Source organism: Panthera pardus, unplaced genomic scaffold (assembly GCF_024362965.1).
Source record: "Panthera pardus isolate Hobbes unplaced genomic scaffold, ASM2436296v1 HiC_scaffold_7, whole genome shotgun sequence".
NCBI lineage: Eukaryota > Metazoa > Chordata > Mammalia > Carnivora > Felidae > Panthera > Panthera pardus.
Window position 1 is genome coordinate 49731270 of NW_026527002.1, and position 23307 is coordinate 49754576.

The following is a 23307-nucleotide window of genomic DNA, read 5'->3' on the forward strand; positions in this document are numbered from 1 at the left end:
TTAGAGACATAGTCTTTATTTTCAAGGAGCTTTTAGAAGGAAAATGCATGTATACATAATCTTCCCTGGTACCTGTTTTAAGAATAAATAGAGTATTAAAATCTCTGTTAATAATTAAAATTGTTACTTTTGTGTAGCCCCAAATTTCACATGGTTATTTGATCATGGAACAACTTCCCTTACCATTGTTTTTTGCATTTCATGCAAACCCACTAAGATGCCATGCAACACAACCTGGGAAACACCACTGAAGCAAGCAGGATTTCCTCTCCCATGAGGTCTGGTATGTATTCCCTCAATGTGCTGTATTTGCATAAATCATATTATGTAGGTGGCTGCCTGTTTTGCCCATGGTCAGGGCCAGCCATAGATAGGGTACAACCCTGAAGTGAACAAAACAGGAGTCACTCCTGGGCAAAGAACACAAACTTTGTCAGAAAATAAATTACTGGAAACATTTTTATTAAAGAAGAGGAGTAGTTTTGAGGGTGTGATAACTTCCGTTAAAGCTTGCGCAGTTAATCATTCCTTGTTTGAGGTTTGGACTTTCTTCCCTTTGATGTAATTAGCCATTAGGCTTTCTGAAGTACATTTTTCATGTCAAGGAGACAATGGTTTCAAAGGAGAGATAGGGTGGGGCTGAAAGGAAGGCCAAGTTAATGCATAGAACAGCAAAAGACACAGGAAAATATCAACACTTCTTGCACAAGCCATTTGCTAGCGGTGCATTGGAACACGATGCTATTTTCACTATAAATACAGCAACGTGTTACACTCTGTTTGCTGCACTGTGAGGGTTTTCTGGCACTTTTTTCTGAATTGTGAGATGGGGAAGTGTGTGTATTTGGGAGTGGCATAGAACCATTTCCCCTGCTTCAACCAAAGAAGCTCTCCTGTTATGTTTTTGTTTATGCTTCGAATTAAGATGCCATTTGCAAAAATAGTAACTGCTAAAAACTATTTATAACCTCTGAAATAGATGAATTACCTGAGTGAGAGAGGATTGGTTAGTCACCTGTTGCCCCATTCCTGTCCAAGTTGACTTTGTTATAGCAGAAAAAATATCAGGTCAAGTTATTGAAAGAAAGAGTAGTTTATCCAAACTCTTTATTCATTCCATAAGTGTTTATGGGAAGTACTCTATATATAAGATACGGTTTGGTTTTGTGTAAATGTGTAAGCATATGCACACATACAGGAATTGGTATGTGATTGTGTGTATATGTACATGCATATACACACACGTGTGTATATGCGTGTACATGTGTGCACGCACACATGCCTGCGTGTGTGTGATTTAGAGGAACTTCAAAGCTGACACAGATCTGAATCCTGGCTTTAAAGAGCTTGGTCTAGTATAAGAAGTAAGGCATGCGTACAAACAACTATAACCAAAGCAGAAAGTAGTTTGTGTCATCTAGTAGATGAGGACTAGTTCACATTCAAGTTTAAATAAACATATACCTCCCCAAGAGGATGTCCTCATCTTTGTTCTTTGTCTTTGAAAATCATATAAAAAATACAAATTAGACACGTTTAATATTTAAAACACCAGATTTCTGCCACTCCAGACTCATCTTTTAAAATTAGTTTTTGGTCATATTTGTGTGAGCCCTTTTATGGAAAAACTAAGATAAAGCTGAAGCTTCCTTCGATCCTCCAATTCCGTTCACCTGGGTCTGTATGTGTGTCAATTACTGGTGAGAATGTGGGATGTGTCCTTCCGGCTCTTGGTTCATATTTCTCTACACGTATATTTGTATCCATGTATACTGTTTTTTCCCAAATGTGGATGCGTAGTATCAGATTTTTTCACTTTCTGCACTGCATACAGATGTTGAAATAAGCAGATATAACACTAAGTCCTACTTTTACTACTGTTTTAGTATCCTAGGTTGGGACAGGATTTCTTTTCATTTATTCCTTTCCCTAGAAGTATTTACATTGCTTTCCACTTGTCCATAATTACAAATCAAGCCGCAACGAGTATCTTGGCATATGTGTCCTTACAAGAGTTTTTGTCAGGCAAGATCCTTTTTCAAGGTTAACAGAAATGAGAAGCTGCAGGGGTGGACCCTTTTACTAGATCGTGCCAAATTGCTCTCCAAAGCGGTTCTACCCATTTCTGCTTCCAGCATCAATGTATGAGTTCTTGTTTTTCCACATCCAGGTCAGTGCGTAGTGTGGTTGAGGCTGTAGGTTTTTTGCTAATTTGATATATATATATATATATTTTTTTTTCATTTGCCATTCTTTGATAACTAATTAGTTTGAACATCAGTTTAACATTTAGTGACCACTTGAATTTCTTCAGTGAATTCTTTATATCATTTCCTCACTTTCCTAGTAGGTTATACTAATGATTTTTTTGTAACATAGTTTGCAGATATTTTCTTTCAGTTACTACCTTCCTTCAAAAAATTTAATACCATATGCTTAAAGTTTTCTAATAAATGAAATTTAACTTTTGTAGGTGTGAAGATGAGGATCTAATTTAAATTTTTTTTTTCTACAAGGATCAAGGATAATCTTTAAGTCTCATGGAATTTGGCATTTTGATGGAGGAGGGCAGCAGATTATGGTTATAAGAACCCAGGTTCTGGAGGCAGGCTGCCTAGACTCAAATTTTAGCCCTGCCACCAAAAAACTTTGTTGCTTTAGGCAACTTATTTTCTAAGCCTCAGTTTTCTCACCTGTAAAATGGGGGTGATAATAATATCACTTCTTACAGGTATTTTTGTCAGAGCTAAATTAGCTGATACATTTAAAGCATTTAGAACAGTCTTAGAATCTAGTAGTATCATATGTGTCTACTATTATTACTTCATGAGAATCAGTGCTATAACCTGAGTTTGTAAATATCTATATCTAAGCCAGCTTTTACTTCAGATGTGATCAATGTGTTTGTATATGACAGATGAATCTGGGGCATAGTGGCATATCTATTCACAGGACTGAAATGACATATGGCTAACTATTAATTTTATGTATTTGTAAGTCTCTCCAGGGCCAAGACTATAAATATCCCATTTATTTTTTTTATGTTTATTTATTTTGAGAAAGAGAGAGAGAGACAGATCGAGCAAGCATGGGGAGGGGCAGAGAGAGGAAAAGAGAGAGAATCTCAAACAGGCCCTACACTGTCAGCACTGAGCTTGATATGGGACTTGAACCTGTGAACCATGAGATCAAGACCTGAGCTGAAATCAAGAGTCAGAAGCTTAACAGATTGAACCACCCAGGTGCCCCCCTCATTTCTTTTCTATCCTTAATACCTATCACAATGCCTGGCATAAATAAGCTCTCATCTAGGACCTGATGAGTGAATGAATGAATGAATGAATGATTTTCTCACATTTATGTTAAACTTACACCCCACTCTATCCTGTCAGCATTTTCTCAGAATGAAAACTGCCTTAATATCAGCACAAACAAACCCTGGAGGATCAATCAGCTGCAAAATTATTATGCAAAGCATTCCTGAGCCAAATATAAATGACTTTGGATTATCTGATGTTCTGTATTTTCTGCATCGCTACCCCCCTCCATCAGTGTGAATATTCAACAGATAGGTGTGCTAAGCATCAGGAGCCTGTTTCACCATCAGGGAGTCCAAGAAAGTGAAGACATTCCAAATTGTTTTAGAATGGCCTCCTCGTTAATGCTACTCACTCCATTTGTGCTCTTGAATTGATCATGATATAAGGCACTTGGAGGTTTTTAAATTTAATTTATTGTGATGAAATTTTCTGGTATCCGAATTTGGGAGGACAAATGTTGTGCCATGGTTCATGTATCAAGCTACTGCCCACTCATCCACTCACCCATGTATCCATCTATTCTGTATGTACTTGGGGAGAGTCTACTGTATGCGTGAATGCTTTGGGTGGTGCTGTGGAGGATGCCCCAGTAATGTGGTGTGTCTGTTCCAAGAGCCTGTAGGAAATCATGATGGCCAACCCTTGAAAAATACACAGATTCTAGCATAAGATTCTCTGTCTTCAAGTTAAAGCTCTCTTATTTACTGTGGTACATGAGCAAATACTTAAACTTCTGTAGCTGTCAGTAAGGAGGTACATGTAAATTGTCTGGAAAATAGTAAATACTCTCCAAAGTTTAGTTTTTATTCTTGCAACCTTCGATATCAAATGGATTAAGGGGAGTGTTCACTTTAAAGGCAAACCATAATTCAGACATGGCAGGTCTGATAAAGATATTCATGAGTATTAGAAATTGCAGATGGGGCAATCCTGACCATAATTTACTTCAGCTACTGCAAAGGCATATGCATGCCATCATTTACAGCTAATATTAACTAGGTGTTTACTATTGGATAGTCTCTCTTGTAAGTGCTTTTACATCTATTAATTATTTTTTAAAAATTTTTAACGTTTATTTAATTTTTGAGAGACAGAGACAGAGCACGAGCAGGGGAGGGGCAGAGAGAGAGAGGGAGTCATAGCTTCCAAAGCAGGCTCCAGGCTCTGAGCTGTCAGCACAGAACCTGATGTGGGGCTTGAACTCACAAACTGTGAGATCATGACCTGAGCCAAAGTCTAATGCTTACCTGACTGAGCCACCCACATGCCCCAACATCTGGTAATTATTTTAATCCTTCCAGCAATAATGTGCAGAGAGTAAAGTAGAACCAGAAAGAAGTTAACCATGTTGCCTCAGGTCACATTATAGTGATTGGTAAAGTCAGATTCAGACTCTGATGACTAGCTCCAGAGCCCATGCTCCAGCTGCCTCTTCTTGCTCAAGATGATAGGTTGGAGACTCTCAGATGTATTATAAACTCATGGGATTTGGGTTTGTCTATGGGTTCCAGGTCTGTTTCTAGGAATTCCAGGGGCCTGTCACATATACAAGACATGGAAGCCAGTTTTATGCTTCCCTCAAGCCAAAGACATAATTCTTGGTTTATCAAAAAAAAGTTTTCTTGGCCACTACATGATGGGAATAGACAATTTTAAATTTGAGTTTAAGGTAGAGGTTTCTTGTATCTATATAAGAAATATTTCTTGAGCACATACATTTATCAATGAGGTCATACATTGAACACATATTTTCATCTTGAGGTTGTCAAGATATAGTGGATAGGAAAACAGGCATGATCTTGGCTCTAAATCAGTATATTGCATTAAACATTGTCACTGTGCTTCAATTTATTCTAATTTGGGGAATCAAAAAATTAGTTGAAAGTATTCAAAAATCTATGGGGCACCTGGGTGGCTCAGGCAGTTAAGCATCCAACTCAATCTTGGCTCAGGTCATGAACCTCAAGGATTTGTGAGTTTGAGCCCTGTATCATGCTACACACTGTCAGTGCAGAGCCTGCTTGGGATTCTCCCTCTCCTTCTCTAACTGCCTCTCCCCTACTCTCTCTCTTCCTCTCTCTCTCTCTCTCTCTCTCTCTCTCTCAGAATAAATAAACTTAAAAAAAGTTAAAAAAACCCCAAAGTATTAAAAATCTAATATCTATCATCAGACATTACTGTTACTTGTTACTAATTTGCATGTAGTAAAGATCAGGTCAAGCTCCTCTGAAACATACCAAGAATTTATTCCAAATTAGTTGGGTATAGTGAGGTGGTTTTGCCAAACCTTATTAAAGCATCACTGGACTACATTTTCCAGCCTCCTTTCACTTTAGGTGTGAGTATGTGACTGAGTACTGGCCATTGAGATGCGGGCAAAAGAAAGGTGAGCCATTTACAGTCCTGTTTCAAAGCACTTCTTGGGTGACTCTCCACTGTCTCTCTTCCCAAGTTTTCTTGCCACATCCTGACACCCAGAGTAACTTTGGAAACTAGTATGGAAGGAAGATGACTGTGTCAGCATGGGGCCCTGAGGATGGCATCGAGCCCAACACCCACAGTCACCCCCACCCTAGTCAATTGGGGTTTGTGAGATTGACAGATAAAATTCTATTGTGCTAAACCACTGAGTTTTCAGAAATGATCTGTGGCAGTTGCTTTCTTGTGCGGTCCAAGTTTTGAACTTTTTTGTGTGTATTCTTATGACTTTTTATAAGTTCAAGTTATCTTTGGCTTCCTGATGTCCAATAGGCTCTCTAACTCCCTATTCTTTCTGTTGTAGCTTCTACTTATAGGCATGTCTAAGCCGGGCCTTGTTCAAAGGAAAATGGGCCATTATTGAAGAAAGGCCCGTGACACAAGCCAGATGTACACAAAATGCAAACAGAAGTAATTAAAGAATTTTTAAAGTGGGAGGGATTTGGAGGGAAATGTGGGCTGGGGTCTGAAGCAATTTTTTTGCGGGAACAAATACCCCCATATTTATGCATTCACTTGGCAAACACACAGTCTTATATGCCATCAGAGAGCCATAGGATCTAGAACCTGCTCCCTGAGAGTGAAGAAGGTATCTTCCAATCAAGGCAACTGCCTATGAGACATGTGTTAATCCTTCCCAAGGGTGTAGTAGTTCCATTATAATTGAAATGCCACCATTTTTCAGTTTGTTGGGGTCCTGTGTTCCAGCCATTTTCATTGTATTCCCTTTCTTGTGTTGGTTTCTGTTCTACAATGATAAAATATTTGAAATTCTGGTATTGAATTTCATCCCCTCGTGAGACTTTCCCTTTTAGAGACATGGCTCTTTAGCAATGCCAAAGTTTTAGCTTCTAAAATTCAGATGCAGAGATTTAAAACCAGGAGCAATCTGGGCAGATGTCAGCGGGTGAGAGGTTGCCACAGCCAGTACTCATAAAGCACATGTCCATCTTGCACTGTGGCTTCTAATCCACAAATAAAGCACAGATCCTACTGCGATCATCGGCTGAGACTCATGTCCAAAGGCAGATATTTTATTCAAATAATCTCACACTGCTCTGTGGGAAATACTATTTTCATTATGTTTGCAAACATGTTAGCATTCATTAAAATGTGCACTGCCTGCAAGAAAGATTCATGGCGAGCTTTTCCTGTTAAAGGACATGTTTGTGAGCAGCTCTCGTGAGGCAGTTTATAACATTGGTGGTTTGAAGTGTGTAATATTTATGTTGCTCCTCTCATTAGAAAGTTTTAGAGTGCTGGGGTCTGGGGTACTTTCCATCCCTCCAGCCATCTGACAGGCCAGACCTTCAATAGTCTTTGAAGTTTGTCTGTTCATATTTTTGTCGATTTCTATATATACCACACCTGTTAACCTGTCAAAAAAGAACAAGATTTAAATGTGGGATCCACATGGGCTCTATGTTAAATTCTGAATTCAAGTGGAACCCAGAAAGGAGGTTTGTCCTTCTCAACTGGAGCCTGGGAATCAGCAGCCCTTGTGTGCCTGGAAAGATGTGTCAGTTGGGGACTGAAGATAATTCATTAAGCAAATGTTTTAGAATTACACAGTCATAAACTATAGAATGTGAGAATTGGAAGGACCTTGAGGTCCCTTTTTGCATGTGTAGGACTGCATTCTAGACTGACTTTTGGTTTTGTACTCTTTCTTTCTATTTCATGCATGGTATCCTTATCTGTTTAATACCTTTGAAGTGTTTCCCTTCGTTCTTGTCTTGTTCTTCTTGTCTTAACAACTTCATATTCTAACTTGTCTGTTGAGAACGTGTTTTGTCCTTTTCCTCTTTTATACTTCTATTGCCAGTCTAGGTATTATTCTATTTTCCAATGGATGTGACACTAAAAATTTATCCTTGTGTAGACTTACATTATGTTTTCAAAGATGCTTAATGTTAGTCTGATGACAAGCTTTCTAATTCCAGAGGTGCAGCTAGAGTAGATTGTTTCTTTTCTAAATGAGTAGACACTTGTACAGAGACCAAGACTCATAAAGTATGAATAAAAATTTACATAAACTTTAATTTCTAAATGAATGTGATCCCACAATCATGCTTGCATTGCATTCACACATATACACACAGACACATGCACACACTTGTACTTGATTGTGGTAATGGTCAGGGAAGCAAGGGCCTGACCTCTAATCATGTCAAAAATAACGGGTGTCTAGGGGTGGGTTGGACCACTAAAGACTTTAAAATTTTGAGTTCAGATAGATAAGGGTTAGCTATCACCTACACCCCCCAAAATTATCTACTTATACTTGAAAATTAGGCAAAGTGACAATCACATCTTTCATTTTAAAGAAAAGCTAAAATCAAACTGTTGTATTGTCAAAATGCATTAGCTATTCTTGCATCTAAGGCTTACAGGTTATATCTACTTTAGGAGACAGTCTAGTGACCAACAGAAGAAAATCTTATCCTTGGGAGGGCCTCACTAGAAAGAGGCTAGTGCCCTGGGAGAAAGAAAATTCTAGCGATACTTTACCAAGACTTGTTATTTTTATTTTCATTTGGATGAATCTTTTTTTTTTAATTTTTTAACATTTATTTATTTTTGAGACAGAGAGAGACAAAGCATGAACGGGGGAGGGTCAGGGAGAGGGAGACACAGAATCTGAAACAGGCTCCAGGCTCTGAGCTGTCAGCACAGAGCCCGACGCGGGGCTCGAACTCACGGGCCGCGAGATCATGACCTGAGCCGACGTCGGCCGCTTAACCGACTGAGCCACCCAGGCACCCCCATTTGGATGAATCTTAAATTGACTGAACAATTATTTGCTTCTTTGTCAGTGATTGGAAGTGTGGCGGTCCCTGTAATGAGCAAGTTCCTTAACTTTTATTTCCTCATCTATGAATGGGATCACAATTCCAACCTCATCTATGAATGGGATCACAATTCCAACTTAATTGAATTGTTGGGAGGATTATGGGATGTGATCCCTGTAAAGGTCAGAACAAAACCTGATACATAATAGGGACTCCATGTTGCTGGCTCTTTCTGACACTATCTTTTGGCAATCACTTCCTGGTTAGTATCCTGTTATCTTCAACCTGTCCTTTTTATCACCTATTTGTATATACTTCCAGGAAATCTAGGGCCAAAGTTCATGCTGGAGCACATCACAAAGATCTGCTTTCCTCTTTATAGCTTTAAGGCACTTCCTGGTCACTTAGGGTCTGCTTATCACATCTATGGCCTCTACAACCTCCATAGTTATATGTGTGCTATGAAATTTTGTCTATCCAATCTTGGGATAGAATACATTGGGATCTATAAATTCAATTCAGTCATCCTACCTCACCCTAATATTTGAAACCTACTATATCTTCTTACTTACAAACAGAGAAATTTGGTAATCTAACCAAAGCATTCATTCTAACCCAAGTAAGGATTAGTGACTTCTGGTGATCAAGGCCCTGGCATTTTGGCCTAATTTAAAGGAGAGTTCTAATAGCAGCAAATTTCAAAATAGAGAAGTAAATACAGAAAACAAATCTATAAATAGATTATAGCTGGAAAAGATATGGGAGATTCTCTGGCCCAATTTCTCATTACATAGATGGAACTGAAGCCCAGAGAGTTTAAATAAATTTTCCAAGGTCACTCAACTGGGAACTGAGACTAAAACTTGAGTATTTTGATTCCTAGTGTTTTGGGTTTTTTCCACCTGTACTTCATTGTCTCTTGAAAAATGATGATATTTTGCTGGTTGGATTCATTGGGCTTCTCAATTCATAGCACACGGACAACTTGATGCTTCTATCCTCAGATTTCCATAACCTGGCCTTTATCCCCATCTTTTCTCCTATTCTGATAGTCAAAGACCTAAAATCTCTGTGTCTGCAGTTTTATTCATTGACAACTACTGTAAAAATGTTACACTTAACTAATAATAAAATTGTAGAAAGGCAGGGTTCATCAGATATATATTGAGGATGATATTAGCAGTGGGTCTTTCATATATGGCTTTTATGATCTTAAGGTGTGATCCTTCTATCCCTACTTTCTTGAGGGTTTTTATCAAGAAAAGATGTTGTATTTTGTCAAATGCTTTTTCTGCATCTTTTGAGAGGATCAAGTGGTTCTTGTCCTTTCTTTTATTGATGTGATGTATCACATTGATTATTTTGCAGATATTGAACCAGCCTTGCATCCCAGGTACAAATCCCACTTGGTTGTGGTGAATAATTCTTTTAATGTATTGTTGGATCCAGTTGGCTGGTATCTTGTTGAGGATTTTTGCATCCATGTTCATCAGGGAACCTGGTCTATAGTTCTTTTTAGTGGGGTGTTTGTTTAGTTTTAGAATCAAGGTAATGCTGGACTCAAGGAAAGAGTATGGAAGTTTTCCTTCCACTTCTATTTTTTAGAACAGCTTCAAGAGAATAGGAGTTAACTCTTCTTTAAATGTTTGGTAGAATTCCCCTGGAAAGCCATCTGGCCCTGGACTCTTGTTTTTTGGGAGGTTTTTGATTACTAATTCAATTTCTTTACTGGTTATGGGTCTGTTCAAATTTTCCATTTCTTCCTGTTTCAATTTTGGTAGTTTTTATGTTTCTGGGAATTTTTCCATTTCTTCCAGATTGCCCATTTTATTGGCATATAATTGCTCATAATATGCTTTTATTATTGTTTCCATTTCTGCAGTGTTGGTTGTGATCTCTCCTCTTTCATTCTTGATTTTATTTATTTGGGTCCTTTTTCTTTTTGATCAAACTGGATAGGCGGTTTATCAATTTTGTCAATTTTTTCAAAGAACCAGCTTCTGGTTTCACTGATCTGTTCTACTGGGGTTTTTTTGTTTTTGTTTTGTTTTGGTTTTGATACCATTGATTTCTGCTCTAATCTTTATTATTTCCTGTCTTCTGCTGTCTTTGGGTTTTATTTGTTGTTCTTTCTTCCAGCTCTTTAAGGTGTAAGTTTAGGTTGTGTATCTATCTGAGACCTTTCTTTCTTCTTTAGGAAGGCCTGGATTCTATATCCTCTCCTCTTATGACTGCCTTTGCTGCATCCCAGAGGTTTCAGGCTGTGGTCTTATCATTTTCATTGGCTTCCATATACTTTTTAATTTCCTCTTTAACTTCTTGGTTAGCCCATTCATTCTTTAGTAGGATGTTCTTCAGTCTCCAAGTATTTGTTACCTTTCCAATTTTTTTCCTGTGGTTGATATTGAGTTTCATAGCATTGTGGTCTGAAAATATGCACGGTATGATCTCGATCTTTTTGTACTTGTTGAGGACTGATTTGTGTCCCAGTATGTGATTTATTCTGGAGAATATTCTATGTGCACTCAAGAAGAATGTGTATTCTGCTGGTTTAGGATGAAATGTTCTGAATATATCTGTTAAGTCCATCTGGTCCAGTGTATCATTCAAAGCCATTGTTTCCTTATTGATTTTCCTTTTAGATGATCTATCCATTGCTGCAAGTGTGGTGTTGAAATCCCCTACTATTCTGGTATTATTATCAATAAGTTTCTTTATGTTCATGATTAGTTGATTTATATATTTGGGTGTCTCCACGTTTGAAGCATAAATGTTTACAACTGTTAGGTCTTCTTGGTAGATAGACCCCTTAATTATGATATAATGCCCTTCTTCATCTCTTGTTACAGTCTTTATTTTAAAGTCTAGATTGTCTGATATAAGTATGGCTACTCCAGCTTTCTTTTGGTGACCATTAGCATGATAGATGGTTTCCATGCCCTCATTTTCAATCTGAAGGTGTCTTTAGGTCTAAAATGGGTCTCTTGTAAACAGCATATAGGCGGGTCTTGTTTTCGTATCCATTATGTTACCCTATGTCTTTTGATTGAGCATTGAGTCCATTGACGTTTAAAGTGAGTACTGAAAGATATGAATTTATTGCCATTATGTTGCCTGTAGAGTTGGAGTTTCTGGTAGTGTTCCTTGGTCCTTTCTAGTCTTTGTTGCTTTTGGTCTTTTTTTTTCTTCTTCATTTTTTCTCCCCTCAGAGAGTTCCCCTTAAAATTTCTCGCAGGGTTGGTTTAGTGGTCATGAACTCCTTTAATTTTTGTTTGGGAAACTTTTAATCTCTCCTTCTATTTTGAATGATAGCCTTGCTGGATAAAGAATTCTTGGCTACATATTTTTCTGATTCTGCACATTGAATATATCCTGCCACTCTTTTCTGGCCTGCCCAGTTTCTGTGGGTAGGTCTGCTGCAAACCTGATCTGTCTTCCCTTGTAGGTTAAGGACTTTTTGTCCCTTGCTGCTTTCATGATTCTTTCCTTGCCTGATTATTTTGTGAATTTGACTATGATGTCTTACTGATGGCCAGTTTTTGTTGAATCTAATGGGAGTCCTCTGTGCTTCCTGGGTTTTGATGTCTGTGTCTTTCCTCAGGTTAGGAAAGTTTTATGGTCTGATTTGCCCACAAATTTTCCACTCCTTTTTCTCTCTCTTCATCTTCTGGGAACCATATGATTCTGATGTTATTCCTTTTTAATGAGTCACTGAGTTCCCTAATTTTTATTTCATGCTCTTTTGCCTTAGTTTCCCTCTTTTCTTCTGCTTTATTATTCTCCATAAGTCTGTCCTCTATATCCTGGATTCTCTGCTCTAACTCATCCATCTTTGCCACCATGGCATCCATTGAAGATTGTAGGTTAGTTATAGCATTTTTCCTTCATCCTGACTAGCTTTTACTTCTGTTATCTCCACAGAAAGGGATTCTAATCTACTTTCAATCCCAGCTAGTATTCTTATTTTCGTGATTCTAAATCCGGGTTCAGACATCTTGCTTGTATCTGTGTTGATTAAGTGCCTGGCTGTCATTTCTTCCTGTTCTTTCTTTTGGGGTGAATTCCTTCATTTTGTCAGTTTGAAGGAAGAAAAGGAATTAATAAAGTAAAAAACAAAACAATTAAAAAATTAAAAATAACACAAAGAAATCAAATAAAGGATGCTAGATTCTAGGTGTGTTATGGTCTGGTTGTTGAAAGAAGCTTGATAGATTAAAGAAAAATGGGATAAAGATAAGAAAAGAAAAGACAAAGGGGAAAAAAGGAAAAAAGGAAAAAAAGGAAAATGTTTGAAAATTTGAAAAAATGAATAGAATAAAATAGACTAAAATGAAATTATGAAAGTAAAACAGAATTGAAAAAATTTACAAAAAGGTGAAAAATATAGTAGAAAAAAGTTAAAGAAAAATCTTTTTGATAAAAATGAAAAAAAATAAATTTTTTCTGTTTCTATATTCAAGAATAAGAAAAGAAAAGAAAAAAAAATTGAATAAAAGGACCAACAAACAGAATGGAGTACGATTGAAATTACATCTGGTTTCCTGTAGAAGTCAAACTACTAAGCACTTTATAGTCTGTAAACTAAGCAGGCAGAGAGACTGGTGTTCCTCAACAGCGCAGTTGGCCCAGTTGGGCAGCGTTTAGTGTAACAGCTTCATTCTCCACTAGGTGGCGCTGCTTAGCTTACTGGGGTGGATTGCGGTGGCTTGTCTAGGTGTGTATGCGCATGCGCGGGAGGGGAGAAAATGGTGTCACCCAACGACTTAGTCTCTGATGTTGGAACTCCGTGCTCTTGGCAACAGGCAATCAAGCACCTGTCCTTTGTCCTGGGCTTCTGTCCACTCCCCGCTTCTATACTGTCTGACCAAGCCGGCAGGCTGCGAGGTGATACCTCCCTCCCGAGTTTTATCTCAGATGCGGCTGTGTTTCCCAACCCCTCCCTTCTGAGGGACTGCGGCTTTGACCGGCTCAGACCTTCTGGGGGAGGGTCTCACCAAGGAAGGTTGGGTGCTGGCCACACCCAGGAACGTTTGTGGGACTGCGCTGCTGCTGATGCCCAGAGAGTGCAACTGTGTGCCAGCCTGCCCCAGGAAAAGTTCGTGAGATGGTGTGGCAGCAGCGTTTCAGGGATTATGGAAAATCACGACACACATCTGGCACCGGGCTTCACCCTTAACGACCTTGTTCCAGCACCAGCAAATGTGGTTGTCCTCTTGGGTCTGCTGGGACCAGGTGGCCACACAGCCTCTACCAGATGTCCTCCCAGCAGGGGAAAAGCCACTCCCTGTGTGGCCTGAGGACAATAGACCTCAGTCTCTGCTCCTGGGGATTTGCCATTCCCAGCAGAGCACCGCCAGGTATCGAGCTGCGGAGTTTCAGACTCTGTGCTCCCCCTGTTTATGGTCTTAATGGAATTTAAACACTCCTTTTTCCTTTCTCCCTTTTTTGTTCAGTGTCTGTAGCTGTTTCCCTCTTTTCCACTTTCTCTCCAGCTGCTTTTGGGGGGGGGAGGGTGCTTTTCCCGTACTCTCCCCCCATCTCCATCCTCTCTCTGAAAGCAAAACAGCTCCCTGCCCTCCGCAGCTTCTCTCCCCCAGTTCACCTCTCCGTGCTGTGTACCCGCTGAGTTCTGTGGTTCAGGTTGCGCAGATTGTTGTGTTAATCCTCAAATCAGGTTTCTAGGTGTGCAAGATGGTTTGCTGTTGATCTGGATGCATTTCAGGGAGGAGAGATGCAAAAAACAAAACAAAACAAAACTTCTATGCTGTTCTGCCATCTTGGCCCCTCCAGGGAGATATCTTTGTATTATTTTTTGTTGAGAGAGTTTGCATGTTTTCAGTTGTATGAAAGATAGCTGCATCATTTAGGTGGAAGGATGATTTTGCTCTTCTTTATTTAGAAGTTAAATAAGGTTAAAAGAGATTTATTTAACTTTTTTTTTTTTTAAGTAGGCTCCGTGCCCATCATGGACCCCAATGTGGGACAATCCTGAGACCAAGACCTGAGCTGAGATCAAGAGTTGGATGCTAACCAACCAAACCACCCAGGTACTCTGAGATTTTTTTTTAACTTCTAAATAAAGAAGGACTTGTAAATAAAGAAGGGTTAGACTGTGGTGGGATGACAAAGGGATGACTGTGTGCCATGGCAAATGAGCTAAGCTGGAACTGCAATTTCTAGAATTCTCTTAACTGTATTCCTGGTTGTGGGAATTGTATGATATGTGGAAGGCAGAGTGTAGCCGAGGGCTTTATGCCCTGAAGTTCATGAGGGCTCTGGGTGCCACCACAGCTCATGCACATTGGAGCTGACCTGTGGACTCACTTTATAGGCTTCTGACCCCTATGGAGTCCACTGCCCTTCCAGCCCCCACTGATCAATCTCCTAATTCAGTTTCATAAAGTTCTGGGCTAGGTGAATGTGCAGCTCTATGTCTCTAGGCACCAGCTTCTTTTGGCAGATCACCCATGTTGTTGAGTTGCAAAATGGTAAGAAATAGATTCAATAGATTCAATAGATGTCTTCATGGAATCCTATTTGTCTTCACTCTGCTTCTTTTCACTTATAGCTTTCCTTTCTGATTGTCTGCTCTGCTAACCTACACTAAGTTCAGGAAGAGACTTCTCTCTAGTCCCCATGATTGTACAAGGTCTAATCCCTACTATAAATCCATTATTCCTTATCACTCATAGTGGTTCTGCTTCTTTGAAGGAACCATTTCTGATTGAAATGAAGACCTTGATATTTATGTTTCAGTTTTATGGGTTTTTTTTTTTTAAGTTTTAATCTTTAATTTAGGTGATTCTCTTTAGATGTTGATGATGGCACTAATGTATTTCATGTTCTTTTGAATTTCATACCAACTGCAAATTTGGGGAACAGGTCATCTATATTTTCATCCTTATCGTATATAAAAATATCAGTTTGTTTTAGATTTATGAGCATAGTTTGGTAATTTATATAACCAACTATTATCACCTTATTTAGTGGATATTTCTTCATCTTTTCCACAAAGACTAGTGAAGAAGTTTTCAAAAACTTTGGTCAAACATAGAGCATACATATAGATATGCTATAGTTACTATACTTTTATGATTCTACAAGTTACTAATTCTGTGAGATTAAAAAAATTTCTTTTAATCTGATTGGAAAATGGACAAAGACTGAATAGACATTTATTTATTTATTTATTTATTTATTTAATTTTATTTTTGAGAGACCACACACATTCCCATGAGTGGGAGAGGGGCAGAGAGAGAGAATCCCAAGCAGGCTCCATGCTGTCAGCACAGAGCCTGATGCAAGGCTGGAACTCATGAACCATGAGATCGTGACCTGAGCTAAAATTAAGAGTGAGGGGGCGCCTGGGTGGCGCAGTCGGTTGGGCGTCCGACTTCAGCCAGGTCACGATCTCGCAGTCCGTGAGTTCGAGCCCCGCGTCAGGCTCTGGGCTGATGGCTCAGAGCCTGGAGCCTGTTTCCGATTCTGTGTCTCCCTCTCTCTCTGCCCCTCCCCCGTTCATGCTCTGTCTCTCTCTGTCCCAAAAATAAATAAATGTTGAAAAAAATAAAAATAAAAATAAAAATAAAAAAAATAAAAAAAAAAATCAAGAGTGAGGATGCTTAACCAACTGAGCCACCCAAGCGCCCATGAATAGACATTTCTTTAAAGAAGATATGCAATAGCTAACAGGTACATGAAATGGTGCTCAATATCAAATCATCAGGGAAATACAAAGCAAAACCACAACAAAAGATCATCTCACATTTGTTAGGATGGCTACTGTAAACAAAACAAGACAAGACAAGATGAGACAAGACAAGACAAAACCAAATCCATAACCAAAAGATAACAAGCGTAGGTGAGGATGTGGAGGAAATTGGAACTTTTCTACACTATTGGTGGGAATGTAAGATGGTGTAGCTACCATGGAAAACAGAATGACAATATCTCAAAAAATTAAAAACAGAACTGCCATATGATCTAGCAATTCCACTTTTCTGTATGTATTGGAAAAAATTGAAATGAGGATCTCAAAATGTTTATTGCACCATTAGTCACAATAGCCAAGATAAGAAAATAACTTAAAAGTCTATAGATGAGTGAATGGATAAGAAAATGCGGCATATACACACAACGGAATATTATTTAACTTCTAAAAAGGAGGGAGGAGCTAAGATGGCAGCATAATAGGAGGGCCCTAGGCTCGTCTTGTCCCTGGAACACCACTAAATAACTATAAAATCATTCTAAATAACCCAGAAATCAACCTGAAGATTGATGGAACAAACTCCACAACTAAAGGGAGGGGAAAAGCCACATAGAGGAAGGTAGGAGGTGTAGAGACATGATTCTGGGGAGAAATGATCATGAGTGCTATGGAGGGGAGGGAGCTGTGGTCATGGAGAAAGGTGAGAGAGGAGCACACCGGGGAAAGCACAAGGAGAACATTTCCCCAAGCCATTGGCTGGGGAAACAAGAGGTGTTGATTTTTGTTTTTGCAATCAGTGGGGCTTGAAGGCTGGAGTTTTAAAGGTCTGGGGCACTTGGGTAGCTCAAGTTACTTAAGTATCTGACTCTCAATTTTGGCCCAGGTCATGATCTCACAGTTCATGAGTTCCAGCCCCACATCTGGCTCTGCGCTGATAGCACTGAGCCACTTGGGACTCTCTCTCTCCCTCTCTCTTTCTACCTCTCCCCTGATCATGTGAGTGAGCTCTCTTTCTCTATCTCTGTCTCTCAAAAATTAAAAAAAAAAATTTTTTTTTTTTGAAAGATCTATAGGCTTGGCTGGGATAGAGCCTTGATGGCACTGCCCTGCTCCTGGAGAGAAGACAGGCAAACAATCCAGGGGTCAGACTGGGCAATCTGAGGAACACCCAGGGCACACAGTGGGAGGAGGGGGGTAATTCACTTTTTTTGGAGCATGTCTGTGAGACATAGTGTTCATTGAGATGCCTCTCCAGGGACAAAGGAGCCAGTGGGTGCCATTTTCCTTCCCTGCCCCTCAGCATAAGCACAGAGCCACTTTTGAAAAGCAGGTTGGCTCCAGCACTGGCTGCCTAGCCTGCCTACTCCAAGTCCAACACCCTTGAGCTCTGGCACAACTGCCCTTCTTGGGCAAGCCAGCATGGTGGGCCCTCCCCCAGAAGACCAGTGCAGGTCCCCGCCACACCACGGTCCCTGAAGCCTAGAGTTTTAAATGTCAGCAGGCTTGGCTGGGATAGAGCCGGGAGGGCACTGTGCTGGTCCTGGAGAGAAGGCAGGCAGACAACCCAGGGGCAGACTGTGAAAACAGCAATCTGAAAAATGTCTGGGACACACAGTGGGGGAGACTATTCTTCTTCTGGGGTTGCTTCCCTGAGAGGCAGTGTGCATGGAGACTGCCTTCCAGGGACAAAGGAGCTGACTTGTGCTATTTCCTACCCTTGCCCCTTAGTATAAACCTGGAGTCACCTTCAGTAAATAGCATAGCCCTGGCTCTGGCTGCCTACCCTGCTTATACTAACTCCCACACCCCTGTGCTCTATCGGTGCTGCCTTTCTCAGTCAGGTCTGCCTCAGTACCAGCACAGTGGGCCCCTTCCCCAAAAGGCCAGCAGAAACCCCTGTCCACAACATGTCTCCCAACCAGAGAGTTCTACAGGGCTTCAGTTCTATTGGAAGTAGTATCAGGTCTCATTTAACAGACCAGAGTACACCTACTTAAAACTTAACACATTCTGGCCAAGGAGCAAACACTGCCCACTGCCCATTGCAGGTACAGAGAGTCTCTACAGACAACTGACCTGAAGGATAGAGCAGCCAAAACAAACAGCAGGGTGCAAGCAACAGACACCACAGACACTCCCTGAAGAGCCAGGCTCTGGACCCTATATGATCTCTTCTTCTTAAAGCCATTACTCTCAGGAGCAGGAAACATAATAGGCTTTTCTAACATACAGACAGAGACTTAGACAAAATGCCAAGACAGAGAAATTCATCCCATATGAAAGAACAAGGTAAGGTCACATCCAGAGAACTAAGAAACAGATATAAGTAACATACCCCATGGCAATCATAAGGATACTTGCTAGGCTTCAGAAAAGAATGAAAGACTTCAGTGATGCCCTTACCACAGAGATAAAAGAGCTAAGCAGCAATCAGAAATGAAAAATGCAATAACTGAAATTTGAAACAGACTGTATGCAATGCACATAAGGATGAAAGAAACAAAGGAACAAATAAGTGACACAGAAGATAGAATAATGGAAAATAAAGAAGCTGAAAAAAAGAAAGAAGAATTATGGAACATGAAAATAGACTTAGGGAACTCCGTGGCTCCATTAAATGTATTAACATTTGTATTATAGAAGTTCCAGAAGAAGAAGAGAGAGAAAAGGGGGAAAGAAAATTTATGTGAGGAAATAAGAGCTGAAAACTTCTCTAATCTGGGGAAGGAAACAGACATCCTGATCCAGAAGGCCAGAGGACTCCCACCAAAATCAACAAAAGTAGGTCAACACCAAGACATATTGTAGTTAAATTGGCAAAATGTAGTGATAGAGGAAAAAAAATCTTAAAAGCAACAAGACAAAAGAAGTCCCTAACTTACAAAGGAGGACTCATAAGGCTAGCTGCAGATGTCTCAACAGAAACTTGTCAAGCCAGAAGGGAATGGTATATTCAATGTGCTGAATGGGAAAAATATGCAGCCACTCTATCCAGCAAAGCTATCATTCAGAAGAGGAGAGATAAACAAAAACTAAAGATGTTCATGAACTAAACCAGTACTGCAAGAAATAGTAAAGCGGACTCTTGGAGTGGAAAGGAAAGACCAAAAGTGACAAAGACAAGAAAGGAACAGAGGAAGTCTCCAGAAACAATAACAAAAGAAGTAATAAAATTGTACTAAATATATATCTATTAAGAATTATCTGAATGTAAATGGACTGAATGCTGCAATCAAAAGACATAAGATGTCAGAATGGATAAACAACAACAACAAGATCCATCTATAAGCTATGTACAAGAGACTCATTTTAGCTCTAAAGACATTTGCAGATTGAAAGTGAAACATTTATAATGCAAATGGACATTAAAAGAAAGCTGGAGTAACTATACTTATGTTGGACAAACTAGACTTTAAACCAAAGACTGTAACAAGAGATGAACAAGGGCACTATGGCACAATCCACCAAGAAGATCTAACAATTGTAAATATTTATATACCCAACACAGAAGCACCCAAATATATAAAACAATAACAAACATAAAGGAACTCATTGATAATAATACAATAATAACAGGAGACTTTCACACCCCTTTTACATCAATGGACAGATTAAGCACAAAATCAACAAGGAAACTACAGCTTTGAATAACACCCTGGACCAGATGGACTTAACAGATATATTCAGAACATTCCATCCTAAAGTAGCAGAATACATTTTCTTTTTGAGTACACATAGAACATTCTCCAGAATAGATCACATACCAGGTCACAAATCAGACCTCAACAAATACAAAAAGATTGAGATCATAACATGTATATTTTCTGGCCACAATACAATGAAACTGAAGTCAACCAAAAGAAAAAATTTGGAAAGACTACAAATACATAGAGGTTAAATAATATGCTACTAAATAATAATTGGTCAATCAGGAAATCAATGAAGAAATTAAAAAAATACATGAAAACAAATGAAAATGAAAATACAACAGTCCAAAACCTTTGGAATGCAGCAAAATTGGTCTTAAGAGGGAGTATATAGCAATATAGGCCTACTTTAAGAAGCAAGAAAAGTATCAAATAAACAACTTAACCTTACACCTAAAGGAGCTAGAAAAAGAACAACAAACGAGGCCTAAAGCAGCAGAAGAAGGGAAACTGTAAATATTAGAGCAGAAATAAACGATATAGAAACCAAAAAAAACCAAGTAGAACAGATCAATGAAACCAGGAGCTGGTTCTTTGAAAAAATTACTAAAATTGATAAACCACTAGCTAGACTTATAAAAAAGAAAAGAGTAAGGACCCAAATAAATAAAGTCATAAATAAGGAGAAATAACAACCAACACCACAGAAATACAAACAGTTATAAGAGAATATTATGAAAAAACTATATGCCAACAAATTGGACAACCAGGAATAAATGGATAAATTCCTAGAAACATAATAGACTACCAAAACTGAAACAGGAAGAAATAAAAACTTGAACAAACCAATAACCACCAAAGAAATTAAATCAGTAATCAAAAATCTCCCAACAGACAAAACTCCAGGGCTAGAAGTCTTCACAGGTGCATTCTACCACTCTAAAGAAGAGTTAATATCTATTTTTTTCCTCAAACTATGTCAAAAAATAGAAATGGAAGGAAAACTTCCAAATTCATTTTATGAGGCCAGTATTACCCTTATATCAAAACCAGATAAAGACTCCAGTAAAAAAGAGAACTACAGCCAATATCCCTGATGACATGGATGCAAAAATTCTCAACAAAATACTAGCAGACTGAATCCAAAAGTACATTAAAATAATCATTTACCATGATCAGGTGGGATTTATTCCTGGGCTTCAAGTGTGTTTCAATATTCACAAATCAATGTGATACACCATATTAAAAAAATAAGGGGTAAGAACCATATGATCCTTTCAATAGATGCAGAAAAAGCATTTGACAAAATACAACATCCATTCATGATAGAAACCCTTAACAAAATAGGGTTAGATGGAACATACTGCAACATAACAAAGGTTATATATGAAAAACCCACAGCTAATATTATCCCCAATGGGGAAAAAATGACAGTCAAAAACAAGGCAGAGATGTTCACTCTCACCACTGTTATTTAATATAGTACTGGAAGTCCTAGCCGCAGCAATTGAACAACAAAAAGAAATAGAAAGCATCCAAATTGGCAAAGAAGAAGTCAAACTTTTGCTATTTGCATATATATAATACTATATAGGAAACTGGAAACACTCCATCAAAAAATTGCTAGAACTGATACAGGAATTCACTAAAGTCTCAAGATACAAAATCAATGTATGCAAATTGGTTACATTTCTATACACCAATAATGAAGCAGCAGAAAAAGAAATCAAGAAAATGATCCCATTTACAATTGTAGCAAAAACCATAAGATACCTAGGAATAAACCTAACCAGAGAGGTAAAAGATCTATACTCTGAAAAGTATAAAACACTGATGAAAGAAATTGAAGATGACACAAAGAAATGGAAAAACATTCCATGGTCATGGATTAGAAGAACAAATATTATTTAAAATGTCCATATTAACCAAAGCAATCTACATACTTAGTGGAATCCCTATCAAAATAACACCAGTATTTTTCACAGAGCTAGAACAAACAATCTTAAAATTTGTATGGAACCACAAAAGACCCTGAGTAGCTAAAGCAACCTTGAAAAATAAAAGCAAAGCTGGAGGCATCATAATTCCTGACTTCAAGTTGTATTACCAAGCTTTAGTGATCAAGACAGTGTGGTACTGGCACAAAAATAAACACTTAGATCAATAGAACAGAATGCACAACCCAGAAATGAACCCAAGTTTGCATGGTCCATTAATCTTCTACAAAGTAGCAAAGAATATCCAGTGGAAAATAGACTGTCTCTTCAACAAATGGTGTTGGGAAAACTGGAAAGCAACATGCAAAAGAATGAAACTGGACCACTTCCTTACACCATACACAAAAATAAATTCAAAATGGATGAAAGATCTAAATGTGAGACAGGAAACCATTAAAACCCTAGTGGAGAACATAGGCAGTAACCTCTTTGACACTGGCCATAGTAACTACTTACTAGATATGTCACCTGAGGCAAGGCGAACAAAAACAAAAGTAAAATATTGGGACTGCATCAAAATACAAAACTTCTGCACAGCAAAGGAAATAATCAACAAAACTAAATCCCTATGGAATGTGAGAAGATATTTGCAAATGACATCACTGATAAAGGGTTAGTATACAAAATACATAAAGAACTTATCAAACTCAACACCCAAAAAACAAAGAATCCAGTTAAGAAATGGGCAGAAGACATGAATAGACATTTTTCCATAGAAGACATACAGATGGCTAACAGACACATGATAAGATGCTCAACATCACTCATCATCAGGAAAATCAAAATCAAAACTGCAATGAGGTATAACCTCACACCAGTCAGAATGGTTAAAACAGAAGAAAAAACAGGTGTTGGTGAGGATGTAGAGAAAGGGGAACCCTCTTACACTATTGGTGGAAATGAAAACTGGTGCAACCACTCTGGAAAACAGTATGGAGGATCCTCAAGAAGTTAAAAATAGAACTAGCCAATGACCCAGCAATTGCACTACTAGGTATCTACCCAAAGGATACAAAAATATTAATTTGAAGGGATACATACACTTTTATCAGCCATAAAAAAGAATGAAATCTTGCCATTTGCAATGACATGGATGGAGCTAGAGAATATTATGCTAAGTGAAATAAGTCAGTCAGGGAAAGACGGCTACCATATGATTTCACTCGTATGTGGAATTTAGGAAACAAAACATGAACATGGATGGGAGTGGGGAGGAAAGAGGCAAACCAAGAGACAGACTCTTAACTATAAAGAACAAACTGATGGTTGTTGGAGGCAAGGCAGGCAGGGGAATGGGCTAAATAGGTGATGGGGATTAATGAGAGCACTTGTGATCAGCATCAGTTGTTGTAAGTAAGTGTT

General features: G+C 38.7%; 1 long non-coding RNA gene across 1 annotated transcript in view; it reads left to right on the top strand.

Moving 5' to 3' along the window:
* LOC109277950 (uncharacterized) overlaps window positions 1-14638 on the top strand; it is a 208381-nt gene extending 193743 nt beyond the window's left edge. Inside the window, exons 4-5 of the long non-coding RNA XR_008420086.1 lie at window positions 218-283; window positions 14539-14638. This is a non-coding gene — a long non-coding RNA (uncharacterized LOC109277950). The remainder of the gene's footprint in view (window positions 1-217; window positions 284-14538) is intronic.
* Window positions 14639-23307: the final 8669 nt, after the last annotated feature.